We start from the raw sequence: 13,959 nt of genomic DNA, 5'->3' as shown, positions 1-13,959 counted from the left end.
CAGGTAGGACTGGAAATACTCCAGCCAGTAGGCAAATTCCTCAGGGAACAGAGGGTCGATCTGGAGCATGCCTGGCTTCAGCAGGGCTTGCATCCCATTTCAAAGTTAAGCTATTAAAATTGTAGCGTGACTAATTGCACTCGGAGACAAGAGGGGAGTATAAACACACTTTTAATAGCTTAGAGTCAATGACCAGTAGACACAATAGTCCTCAGGTTAATCTGAGGTAAGGTGGGATAACCAGGGTTTATATTGGGGTAGGTGAGGGTGGAGCCAGGGGAGGAGCCAGCCATCTGAACAATACAAAGACAGTGAATTCCAGTTCACTGCATACTGTGAATATTTATTATCGATTTATATATTTCTATTAATTGTCTAATTTTAATTTAATGAAGAATGCTATTATAGTTGTTCATTTGTTTTTTTGTTAAAGTACTGGCTTAGCTGCAGCAAGTAAGAATTTTGGTGCATATAAACATTGTAGAATGTATATGACAATACATTCAATTTTAATCAGTAACATGATGTGAAGCTTCTGCAGTAAATGCCCTGACCCATAAACCAAGCAAACTTTCTTCACCATCCTGTCTACTTCAACGTTCAAAGAGTACATTCATGATATCACATACAAACCTGAGAATCTTTTTCCTGCGGGCTAAGCAGAATTTCTACTTATCGGTAATGCAAACAAAAACTGTATCTTTTCTTTACATACACAAAAGAGAGAAATGTAAACAAGAAGGAAGTGCAAACAAACTGTGCAATGCAGAAAATGAATATTCAATGATTAAATAATGTGTAAAAGTAAGAGGGTAAATTAGTCTCTGATTTAGTTTGAAATACAAAAGTCTGTAGATACTGCAATTGTAGTAAAAACACACTAAAATGCTGGAGGATCTCAGCCGGTCGTTCAGTATCCATAAAAAGCAAAGATCCTCCAGCATTTCGGTGTGTTTTTATTCTGATTTCAGTTGTTGTTTAGAAGCCTGATGGTGGAGGGGTAGCCATTGTTCCTGAACCGGGTGATATGAGTTTTGTGGCACCTATACCTCTTTCCAGCAAGAACAGAGCATGTCCTGTGGGGAGTGGATCCTTGATGATTGCTGCTAGTCTCTGATGGCAGCATTCTAACATTTTCTCAGTGGTCGGGAGAGTTTTGCTGGTGATATTCTGGGCTGTGTCCACTACCTTGTGCTGGGCTTTACGCTCATTGGTGCCCCCACTCCAGGCCATGATGCAGCTGATCAACACACTTTACGCTACACATCTGTAGAAGTTTGCCAATTTTTCAAAGTCAAACCAAACCTCCTCAAACATTAGAGGAAGTAGAAGCGTTGTGGTCCTTTCTTCATGATGACATTTGTGCGTTGGGTCTAGGGAAGATCCTCCGAAATAGTGACTCTCAAGAATTTAAGTATATTCACCCACTCCGGCTCTGAACCCCCATTGATCACTGGATCGTACAGCTCTGTTTTCCCCTCATGAAGTCCACAATCAATTCTTTGGCTTTGGTGTCACTGAGTGCGAGGTTGTTGTCAGAACACCATTCTGGCAAGTTTTCAATCTTGCTCCTGTATGCTGATTCATCACCCCCTTTTATACAACTTTTATACTTATGAATGCATTTTCATAGAAATATGTACCTATAACCCTACACTACACTCCTGTACTATACTTTGCAACCTGTGGTCCAATGTCTTCAATCTCTGTCCTTTTACCATCAGAGTTCACCCTCTATTCTGTATTCTCCATGCACTGAAACAAGGCTGTGCCTAATTCTGACCTTCTCTCCCAAACCATACCCTGAAATGTTGAGCATCTATTGCTTTCCATGGATGCTGCCTGATCGGTTGAGTTTCCTCAGCATTTTTTATGTTGCTGCAGATCCCACTTGCTGCTTTTCACCTCAAATACAAACATTAAAAAAAGGACAGTGTCCTTGTGGAAAATCAAAGCCATCTCAGGTATAAATTGATACTGAAAACATTTGATGTGAATTACAGTATTGTGAGATTTTGCCCACCTTCTTGAGCATATTTCATCAATGCATTGAACAACTTATTACTTTATTAAAGCCACTTTTTGGTCCTGGAATTTGAGTACAGTAAAATCACAATTATTTGGAATTCAATCAACTGGAAATTCAAACAACCAGAAAAAAAATTGAGGAAATAAATACATTTTAAAATAAATAAATAAATAAGATTGGATGGTTGGTCCCCACGGGGGAGTGGTGAGACTTCACTGGACATGCATAGGTTTACCCTGATGAACTAGTAAAGCCCCTCAATGTACATTCTTTTTGCTTTCACCACTTGTGTCGAGGTGAGTCAGGTTATCAGTGCGAGGAAAGTGAGCTGAGTGATGAGTCAGGTTGTCAGCCCCCATGCCGGGGGGCTGTCAGGCAGCAGAGAGGGGGGCTGTCAGGCAGCAGAGAGGGGGACTGTCGGCAGCGGGGAGGGGGCTGTCAAGCACGGGGAGTTGGGTCGCCAGCTGACTGTCATTCAGCCTGCCCCCTGCTAGGCACCTGAAAGCTGCTAGCCGCTTTGCCTTGCTGCTTTCAGGTGCCTAGGGGGAGCGCTCGGAAGCAGAGAATATACCTCCCCGAGGTGGGTTGAGTAAGTGCTTCTCGGGGACAGGTTTTCTGCTTTCAGGTGGCCTCCCGACAACCACATTTGGGTATTTTAGGCGGCTTTACATTTGGGTATTCTGACCACCTGAAAGCGGCTTACGACAGCGGCATGGTTAGTGTAGTGGTTAGCCAATGCTGTTACAGCTCCAGTGGCTGGGGTTCAAACTTAAATTTTGTAAGTTGCAGGAATAACTTGATTAAAGTGAACTTTGCATACTTAAAGACTACAATACTGAGTTTTTTTTTCAATTTTACATTTTCCACTGTATTTTATCTTTTAAATGGTGCCTTCTTAATGCAGATGTATTAGGTATTGTAAGAGTGAATCTCAGTCAGTTGGAAATTTTGCACATCCAGCATCTGAATCCCCATAGGTGCTGGATACTGGGGATTTTACTGTACTTAACTTCACTGCTGTCTTTGACTCTCACAGACAGGCAGCAGGTATCTCTGATTGTCATCAGGGGTAGCAATGCTGGAAGATTTGTTGCCAGCTTCTAACTTAAGTCAATTCGATTTGCCTTCTATTGGAAGAGAATGATGCTCACTATACATGTAAACATTCCTGTGCCCGGAGACTCAACTGTTTTTGGAAGTGGCACAATCCAATTTCAACAAACAAAGTGAAGTGCAAATGAAACTGAGAACTCCAGAATAAGAATCAGAATCAGGATTTATTGTTATGAACAAGTCATGAAATTCAGTTTTTTTGGCAGCATCATGTGCAAACAATTATATTATAACCATCTTACAACATCACTATATAAAAAAAAAATTACACGAAAAGTAAGGCAGTGCCTTTGGTTCATTGATTAATCAGGAATCTGATGGCAGAGGGGAAGATGCTGTCTTTGTGCCGCTGAGTGGTTGTCATTAGGCTCCTGTAACTTTTCCCCAATGGTAGCAAAGTGAAGAGGGCTTGGCCTGGGTGGTTGGAGTCTTTGAGGATAGAGGCTGCTTTTTTAAGACACCACCCTTATGTAGATGTCCTCGATGGAGTGAAGTCTGGTGCCTGTGAAGTTGCGGGCCGAGTTATCAACCCTCTGGAGTTTATTCTTGTCTTGAGAGTTGGTACCTCCATACCAGGCAGTGATGCAACCAGCCAGAATGCTCTCCATGGTACACCTGTAGAAGTTTATAAGACTCTTCGGTGAGATACTGAATCTCCTCAGACAGCTCACAAAGTATAGCCGCTGGCGAGCCTTCTTTGTGATTGCATCATTGCATCAACATGGAGGCTCCAGGACAGATCCTCAGAGAGGTTTACACCCAGGAATTTGAAATTCTTGATTCTCTCCACTACTGAGCCCTCGATGAGGACTGGATTGTGTTCCCCTGACTTCCTCCTGAAGTTCACAATCATCTCCTTGGTTTTGGTGATGTTGAGCGCAAGGTGTTTGTTGTTATGCCATTCAACAAATTGATTTAACTCCCTCCTGTACGCTTCCTCATTTCAAGTTGAACAAAATTCACTAATTTAATTTTGGGCCCATAGTTAGATCTGGTTCACACGGAACCCTGGATATACACAGGGACATTATTGGTGCTGCTTTTTAAAATTCACATCAATTTATTGTGATGTTTCTTTTATTGTAATAAAGAAACTTGGGTTCTTTTAAAACAACTATACTTTATTATCTAAAGACTGAATGGAGGCATCCTTCTTGAATCTAATGGGAGATCTGCAAAAACTAGTCTTCAGCTCCCTCTAGTGGTTAGGAGAATCACTAGCACTCTATCATTATATCCCCTTTCCTTGACTCTAATACAATATTCATTTCAATTTAAACTTCAATACAAATGTAAACACAACACCAGCAGCACAAATGTTTTAATTGTGCAGTTCTTTTTCTTTCAGAGACTCGGTCTGTCAGGTCCTTTAATAACACGTGCAGATCTTCTCAACACAGGTGCTTTCATTGGCTCTGCTGGTCCACTACTGTCTCACACGTGGTGTTACCTCTGTTGCTGTGCAGGCTGGATCCTCTGCATTTGTCTGTTCCTGCAGTTCTCTTGCATTTTCAGCAGGCTCTTTCGATTCCCTCTGAGTATTTGACCCTCCTCTGTTCTGACAGTAGAGGATCTTGGATTTACTTCCTCCAGAACAGTGGCCTTTTTGTCCCAAGTGTTGGAATCTCTGAGTCTCACTGTGTCAAGTTGTGCCATTGGCCCTAAGCTGCTTGTTGACTTGTCATAGTTTGCTTTTTGTCTCCATTGCAGACACTTTTGTTTTTGCTCAACATCTTTGACATCTCTGTTCTTGTTTGTGTTTGCAGCGTAGGGAAGTGTGGTGCATAGTCTATGTCCCAACAGAAGATCATTGGGTACCATGCCATGATCAAGTGGCAAAGCTCTGTAACTCAATTGAGCTAGATACAGATCTGAGCCACGTCTAGTGCTTTTTTGAGGAACTTTTAATGATGTGAACTCCTTTTCTGCTTTATTGTTTGACTCTTGATGCAGAGGACTTGAAGTCAAATGTCAAAAATCATACTCTTCTGCAAAGTTCTAGAATTCTCTACAACTGTAGCATGGTCCATTGTCACAGTAGACAATTTGAGGAATTTGATGTCTTGCAAAGATCGTTTTTATGTATTTCATCACACAAGCAGCAGACATATTAGGAAGCAGCTCAATTTCATATAGTTCAATAGATAATCAATAACCAGCAAGTAATCATTTCCATCAATATGGGACAGATTAGTCCCAACTTTCTGCCATGGTTCTGCTAGTATGCCAGTTATTATCATGGGTTTCTTTGTCTGCTTTGCATAATATTTCAAATAGGTCTCACAGCTTGAAACCATCCTGTCAATATCAGCATTAATCTCTATGGTGATACTGCAGGGGGCGATCTCTGTACCTGCAGGAAGACCATCCAAGGGGCTGACTCCACCTGACCGGCTCTCAATCAGCTAACCTGAATATAGACCTGAGCCAGCCCCTCCTGAGCCAGTCACACGGAGAGCCACCAAGGCATGAACTGGAGTTCAGACTGTTGTGCAGTGTTTTGAGTTTTGTGCTTGTTTGCTGCTACCTCAGTGTACGACAATCCCTGGCCAATAAACAGCAGTTTTGGCCCTCCTCTTGCATTTTTCCATTCCAAGGTGCCCCTCATGCACCCTTTTCAACATCTCTTGTTGCAGTGATTGAGGAATGAAAATTCTGCTCTGTCTGAATAGAGCCGATTGACAACACTCAGCTCAGCTCTGATGTGGTAATATGGCTGACATTCACCTCTAGACCATCCTCCATTCAGATTTTTGATGACCTTCTATAGAACTGTGTCCTTTTCTGTTTCAGCTGAGAAGTGCTTGGAGTTCATATCAGATACAGGAAGATCAGTGATCAGATTCACGTGGAGATTCACATCTGTCTCTGTGGAACTCTCATTGTGTGCTTTACTCTGCGTCATTGCCCTGTTTAATGCATCAGCTAACACAATAACTTTCCATGGTGTGTACACCTCTTGTCAACAAACGGTGATTCATGTCCATCTGGGACTACAGCGAACCTGAAATGGTGCTCTTTAACTTTCATCTTGAGTTTACATGTACCTTTCATGTCGATGCTCTGTCCATTGTAGGCTTTCAGCTGTACAGATTTTGCATGATGTATTGCCCTGATGTCGCACTCACTGATCAAATGGCCTTTTGCCCCTGTGTCCAGCTTGAAAGGAATATTTGTTCCATTTGTAATCAATGACACAGCCCACTGTCCTGCTCGACTCTGTTCACACTTGACTGCTCTGTGTCTGTTGGTTTATAATCTTCCTGCACTAACATGCCAATGAAAAGTGTCTCACTGAGGGCATTTTCTTCTATAGTGTGTACAGTGTGCACACTTTCACTTCTGTTTTGTTTCCCTTTGGAAAAACATTGCTTTGCATAATGATTTTGCCTTTTGCACTTGTTACATCCATTTCCATTGGCAGGGCATTGTTTTGGTGCATCTTGAGTGCCACATTGTTTGCAGTTGAATGTCTCTCTATTTGTTTTTTGTGTGTAGACAGACACTGTGGCTATGGGAATGCTTTCGTTTTCACTGGATTTTGCACTCTCACTAAACTTTTTTGCATGCTGCAGAGCAGCACTGGTGTGGTTCATCTTCACACCTCTAGCTAAGGTAAGCTCTGTCTCTGCCAGCAATCTCTCTCTCACTTTCTTATCAATAATACCAAACACAATTTAATCACTGATCATTGAATCATGCAGTGATCCAAAATTGCATATTCTTGCTTTTAATTTCAAGTCCGTTAAAAAGGTATCAAGGGTCTCGTGCGTAAGCAAAACACGTACCTCTTGAACGTTTCAATTTTCCTTGTCAAACTTTCTCTGGTCCTCTGCCTCAGCAAAAACAAATGTATTGAAAGCCTCTAGTGCTTGAGGTCCTGTAAGTAGCAGTGGAATCTTCTGTCCATCCAGTTTGATATCAAGTCCAATGGCTTGGAGGAAGATCAAAAATCTTTGTTTGAATAACCTCCATTCGTGGGGGATGTTTCTAGTCCAATATACTGCATCAGGAGACATTACACTCTTCATATCTCTGCTGATAATGACTGATATTCACTTTGCACATTTTTTCCATTCCTGGTACCATGTACATTTCTTGTACCATAAGTGATGTTTCTTTTATTGTAATAAAGAAACGTGGATTTCTTTTAGCTAAAGAACACAAGACTGTGTGGATGCATCCATCTTGAATCCAACCGAGAGCTGCAAGAAACTAGTCTCCATCTCCGTCTAGTGGCCAAGAGGATCACTAGCACTCAATCGTGACATTTGTGTTCATTTTTTTAAAAAAAACCTTATCTTGATTTTGCATAGCTTCTCACCATATGTGCTCACAATTCAATCTCAAGGTGAATTGAAATATGAAGGAAAATCAGGGATTTCAAAAGCCTTTAATTTTATTCTTTTATTTTTCCAGGTATTTGATGCATCACAGAGTGATGTAAAATCCACTACATCGGAGATTTATTGGCTCTGTTTTGGGCTGCTTTGCCTTTGTCATTGACCAGGCCAATCCTAACCTCACCCCCTTGCCCAGAGGTCCAAAACCTCCAATTGAATCAATGATCATTGACCAATGTGCTTACTCCCCACTGACAAACCACTAGCTCCCACTCATCACTAAGCCACTGATAGCAGGCACCACCTCTTAATGCCAACAGAAAAATCCCTGGTAAGCAGCTCCTATGTGGATTGATTAATGCCGTATATTTGAATTTCTTGGTTGCTTTAGTCTGCCTTTTGTGTGAATGGAGAACTAATGGAAAGGGGCACCAATTTTAAACTTCTGTAGTTTTTACACATTTATTTTCCACATTTTTTTTTTGCCAGGTGCTTGGGGCTGCCAGTTGCTTGACTTCCGGATAACAGAGATTTTACTGTCTTTCACCTAACTTTCCCTCCAGGCATTCAGTTTTACCATCTGGTTACTGAACACCATTCTGATGAACAATGGCACTCTCAAATGCCAATATCAGTTTCTTAAATCCATCATAGTTAACAATATTATTCCACACAGCCAAGCCCCACAAGACCACTATTGTCACGCACTGACAACCACTAGGACACGCTACGCAGCATTCCTAATCTGAATACAAAGCTTACTCTCCAACAATCCCAAACCCAATATTCCCTAGTATCTAACCTTTGACCAGGCCCTCTACCTATCTACTACCACAAAGCCACTTTACTCATTTCCTCTTCTCCTGCTACCTCCCCCCAGAAATCACCTTCCCTGGATCTGTCTCTGAACTCACCTACAGAGCACAGAAAGCATAGTGTTCTCTATTTAAGGCCTGTTCAGTAGTGCACCCCTGTCAAGGCCTTAAGCTTCACTGAATTTGCCAGTGGCTGCCTCAAACAGACCTCGTGACTTTCCATGTGTTTAGAGGCCTCAACCAATTGCTTGTGATTGATTTGTGTTCTGAGACAGGCAGCAATTAACTGAGAAAGTGCACAACAGTAACCAGCAGATGGCAGTGAATGACCAGAATCAGGATTGCTTTATTATGGATCTGTACTGGACTGCTTACTATAAGGCAACTTCAATACTATTTTGTCACTCATCTAACTTCAGCCATTCTTTATGGTGTGAGTTTAAATGTAATTTTTTTAATTTTTAAAATCTAGACATTCAGCAGGGTAACAGCCCTTCCGACCCACTAGCCTGTGCCGCCCAATTACACCCAACTAATCTACAACCTCTACACATTTTGAAGGGTGGAATGAAACTGGAGCACCCAGAGGAAGCCCATGGAGACGCGGAGAGAATGTACAGGCTCCTTGCAGACAGCTCAGCATTCAAACTAAGTCACTGCCACTGGAACAGCATTCTCTAACTGCTACTCATGATTTGTAATGTGCAATGGTAATACACCTCTCCCTCTGGGGGGGCAAGTAAAGGGTAACCAATATTTTTTGGCCCCTGGTTATCCTTTGCATCCTATGAATAGCCCAGGCCTAAAACGTTGGTTACTCTTTACTTCCTGTGACTGCTGCTTGACCTGTGAATTTCCCCAGCGCTTTTGCTCAAGTTTCGGTATTTGTTGACCCCCAACAGTCCGCAAGAACGTGGTGGGAGATTTAGCCAATTTACTGAGATTTTTGGAATATTAAAACTGATATTCTCATAAGGAACACAGTGGGCATTGTTGAGGGAGAGAGTGTGTTTTATCTTTGCCACCAGTGCAGGAACGGACAAGTGGTGAATTGGCCACCAACTCTGTGACATGGTGTGATGATGCCAAAATTCCAGCAAGAAATTATTTACCTCTGATCATGGTCTGAGCCACACAACAAAATTTGCAAGATTTTCAGCCTGCCAAAAGAACGCAAATCTGTCGTAGATGTGCTCCACTAATGGAGGGTACTGACAAAAAGGAAGAGAGAAATAAAAATACAAGGCTCTTTGTCATAAATACAAATAGAAGATAATGCAACTCATTCGAAGAATGAGTGATAGAATCTTGGTTGAACTTTCTTTGCTTTGTTAACGTTGTGTGCGCCCAATACTGAATTTCTGTCAAGGGATGACAAAGACTGTATATGACATTTCAGTGGAAATTATCTATTTCAGAGGTGACAGAATATTGGTTCGTAAACTGGCAATGTTGATTTTTTTTAAATTGGAAAATATTGAAGGAATCGTTTGTGTTCGACTGTTGGCAATAAATTTGAGATTGCCTGTCACATGTTGGTGGCATTCATCTCTGTCAATTCGATTCTAAGAAGGACAAACCACATGTGGCTGGTTCTTTAATCTGAGATTGGAGCAGGGAATCAAGGAGGAACAATTTCACGAGCTCCTCCAATGGGCGTTTTCTGATCTAGAGATGCCTATAATTCTGCTGCTCGAAGTTGGGCAACCTTTGCAATATTTCCCTGGAGCACAGGAGGCTGAGGGGTATCCTGAAATGAAGCTATCCAAAATTATGAGGTGCTTGGATAAAATTAAAGCTCACAGTCTTTTCCTACTGGTTGATGATTCTAGAATTAGAAGGCACAGATTTAAAGTGAGAGGGGCGAGATTTGAAAGGTAACTAAGGGAGATAAACAACCAATGTGCAGTACTCAAAAGTGTCGGGGACACTCCACTTCCATAGAAAGCAAAAGGCAGTCGACATTTTGGGACTGAGCCCTTCATCAGGATAATCAGACAGACCCTTTGCAAATTCTCATGTTCCTTGCACTCCTCGGGAAGTGAGCATCCAAACTAAAGGCAGGAAAATGTGTGTGTACCAGGGTTAACAGCACCCTGGGAAAATGGTTTCTGGAAATTAGGATAACTTGTGGGAATGTTACCTCCAGGTTTCCTCATCCAAGGAGATCATACAAGCTCTTGGAGATCTGAGTGAAGTCAGTGATTCATCCATCATTGGAAGGCATTATCTAATCCAGTTAGCTGCCTTTTAAGGGTTGTAAAATTTTAATTTGGAGTGCGTGGTGTTGATTTAGTCCAGAGGCTAACAATCCTGTAAAAATAATTTAGCCTGTTCATTGTTGTGAGGCCTTTGTTAATATCACCATATTTTTCTGACCTATCAGCTCACGTTGGCCTGCCAAGTGGAAGAAAAATCTATGTTTATTATTTATGGCCCTTAATCATATCTTCTCAAAGTGTAACCACCTCTAAAGATACACCTGCTGCATTCTATGTCTCCACTACAAATTTAATCTCAGATGCTAGTAAATGCTGAACTTCTTTCACAGATGAAACATCTTCAATTACATCAAGGCACTAATAATACTTCTTGGCCCTTTGCCATCTCCTCCATAACATCTCAGCTTCTTCCACTTCTACCCTCTCATCTGGATCCACCTCTTACCTGTTATCCAGTACTCCTCCCCTGCCTCTTCCTCCCTCCTCTCTTCCTCCTCCCCCCCCCCCCCCACCTTTTCATTCAGGTGTCTTCCTGTTTTTTTTTCCAATTCCTGATGAAGGGCTCAGGCCTGAAATGCTGATTGCCTTTTACTTCCTGTGGATGCTACCTGATGAGCTGAGCTGACCCAACACTTTTGTGTATTGCACTTGACACCAGTATTCGCAAATCTTCTTGTTTAACTGCACAAATAACAAACGAACCACTTTTCCAGTCATTTTGCAATTTCCATCAACATGTTCGTCCAATATCTTCAGTGAGTGTCCTTTCCTATCCTTCACACCCTTTGCTTTGATTCCTGGTTACCCAGGAACCTCAATTGTCCTGCAAGGAGTCCATTATAAAGGATCAAGCTATATTCAAGTGATATTTCTCCGTTGAATAAGGGCAGCGACAGGATGGATCAGGCTGAGAGCTCCAAGGCCTCCTAATCAGCCATCTAAATGTCATGAAAGCAGAGGATCCACCCCTGAGTCTCAATCTTATCTCCATCTTTCCTGCTTGGGTCCAGACTCAGGTGCAGGTGACTGTGTGTATGGGGGGGGATTGATGTTCTCGCACCAACCCTCTTTTCAATCTTCTTCAGCATGATGCTGAACCAAGCCATGAAAGACCCCAACAATGAAGACGCTGTTTACATCCGGTACCGCACGGATGGCAGTCTCTTCAATCTGAGGCGCCTGCAAGCTCACACCAAGACACAAGAGAAACTTGTCCGTGAACTACTCTTTGCAGATGATGCCGCTTTAGTTGCCCATTCAGAGCCAGCTCTTCAGCGCTTGACGTCCTGCTTTGCGGAAACTGCCAAAATGTTTGACCTGGAAGTCAGCCTGAAGAAAACTGAGGTCCTCCATCAGCCAGCTCCCCACCATGACTACCAGCCTCCCCACATCTCCATCGGGCACACAAAACTCAAAACGGTCAACCAGTTTACCTATCTCGGCTGCACCATTTCATCAGATGCAAGGATCGACAATGAGATAGACAACAGACTCGCCAAGGCAAATAGCGCCTTTGGAAGACTACACAAAAGAGTCTGGAAAAACAACCAATTGAAAAACCTCACAAAGATAAGCATATACAGAGCCGTTGTCATACCCACACTCCTGTTCGGCTCCGAATCATGGGTCCTCTACCGGCACCACCTACGGCTCCTAGAACGCTTCCACCAGCGTTGTCTCCGCTCCATCCTCAACATCCATTGGAGCGCTTACACCCCTAACGTCGAAGTACTCGAGATGGCAGAGGTCGACAGCATCGAGTCCACGCTGCTGAAGATCCAGCTGCGCTGGATGGGTCACGTCTCCAGAATGGAGGACCATCGCCTTCCCAAGATCGTATTATATGGTGAGCTCTCCACTGGCCACCGTGACAGAGGTGCACCAAAGAAAAGGTACAAGGACTGCCTAAAGAAATCTCTTGGTGCCTGCCACATTGACCACCGCCAGTGGGCTGATAACGCCTCAAACCGTGCATCTTGGCGCCTCACAGTTTGGCGGGCAGCAACCTCCTTTGAAGAAGACCGCAGAGCCCACCTCACTGACAAAAGGCAAAGGAGGAAAAACCCAACACCCAACCCCAACCAACCAATTTTCCCTTGCAACCGCTGGAATCGTGTCTGCCTGTCCCGCATCGGACTTGTCAGCCACAAACGAGCCTGCAGCTGACGTGGACTTTTTACCCCCTCCATAAATCTTCGTCCGCGAAGCCAAGCCAAAGAAGAAGATGTTAATGAATTGAACATGAAATACAGGGAGCAAGCACCAGAGGGCGCTCTTACTTAATATATCGCGTTCAGTTGAGCTGAGGGATGCTCCATAATCAGAACACATGAAGTGATGCAAAGTCTGGGGACTTTGGGACCACAAGCTTCATCTTTCAAGATTCAAGATTCAATTTATTGTCATTGTAATAAAACAGTGTCATATTACAAGGAATTGATTCTGCCTGCTGTAAGGCAGACAGATTTGACATCGGCAGAAATTTCCTGAAGGGCCTCTTACAGTTAGAGAAAGAAAAGCAAAGAAGGGTCCCCTCAGAGTCACTGAGTGTTCATGGAAACACCTCCAGCATTCCCGCAGCCTCCGCAGCCACACAGTGTCCAGTCCAAACCATTGGCAACACAAGTTCCAGATCTGATTCTCCGACACGATCAGGAACCCTGCAATGCCTATGACACCCTTTCGCATCCTGGTTCTGATACATGGTACCCCTTCAGTCAGATTTGAGCCAGTCTCCAGTAGTCTGCAGCCTGGCGTGAGTCCCCTCACAGCAGTCTCCAGCCTCTGTGGGTTCCTTGCCTCGAGTCGCCAGCAGCCCGCCGCACGTGTGAGTCTTTCAGCCACAGAGCCCCCACACTGGTTCACCGCCATGGTCACTGTCCCTTGGGTCGTCTCTCCTGCTTCTCCTTTTCAGTTGGGGGATGGTTTCTCCATTTTCTGGTGTCCTGCGCCAGTCCTCCACTCCCCTGGAGACTGCAACCCCTCATGGCTGCCTCCGATCATAACCACTGCCATCTTGGGCACAGAGTCTGTGGTCGCAGGATTTTAAATAAAACTACCGTCAGCTCCTTTAATGGGCCATTCAAAGCCTGTGCGGCACTGATGGCAGTTGACTGGGTGGTTGGATCCCGCAGGAGCGCTGTATCTCCACTCCTCACTCCCCGTGGATCTGCACCATCAGTAGCTGGTGTGTCAATATCTGGAATACTTGGTATGGACTGGGAACCTATTACATGGATCTTTCTTTGGATGAGGATGTGATTCCAGTCTCAGAACCCAAAGACTTACATCAAATACACTGGACAGTGTATTTTGCTTCCTGAACACTTTTGGGTGTATTTCATGGATTTTGAACTGCTGATCATGAAAATCACCTCAACATTTTCCTACCATGTACCTTTTTTATATAGAACCTATATTTCAAGCATGTGAAATGT

This window comes from Narcine bancroftii, chromosome 4, assembly GCF_036971445.1.
Source record: "Narcine bancroftii isolate sNarBan1 chromosome 4, sNarBan1.hap1, whole genome shotgun sequence".
NCBI classification, from domain to species: Eukaryota; Metazoa; Chordata; class Chondrichthyes; order Torpediniformes; family Narcinidae; genus Narcine; species Narcine bancroftii.
This window is presented reverse-complemented; position numbering follows the sequence as displayed.